General features: G+C 49.8%; 1 protein-coding gene across 1 annotated transcript in view; it reads right to left on the reverse strand.

Annotated features, from left to right (window-relative positions):
• Positions 1 to 211, reverse strand: part of LOC103480920 (uncharacterized protein PB18E9.04c-like) — an 11,823-nt gene that overhangs the window by 2,190 nt on the left and 9,422 nt on the right. The gene's annotated exons all lie outside the window — the stretch shown is intronic.

Consider the following 211-nt stretch of genomic DNA (forward strand, 5'->3'; position numbering starts at 1 on the left):
GGTTGGAGCAGCGGTTGTTGTGGTTGGAGCAGCAGTTGTTGTTGTTGGAGTAGCCGTTGTTGTGGTTGGAGCTGCTGTTGTTGTGGTTGGAGTTGATGTAGTTATGGTTGGAGCTGCTGTTGTGGTTGAAGCTGTTGTTGTGGTTGGAGTTGCAATTGTTGTGGTTGCAGCACTTGTAGTTGTGGTTGGAGCAGCTGTTGTGGTTGGACCT

The sequence above is a fragment of the Poecilia reticulata genome, linkage group LG18, assembly GCF_000633615.1.
Source record: "Poecilia reticulata strain Guanapo linkage group LG18, Guppy_female_1.0+MT, whole genome shotgun sequence".
Lineage (NCBI taxonomy): Eukaryota > Metazoa > Chordata > Actinopteri > Cyprinodontiformes > Poeciliidae > Poecilia > Poecilia reticulata.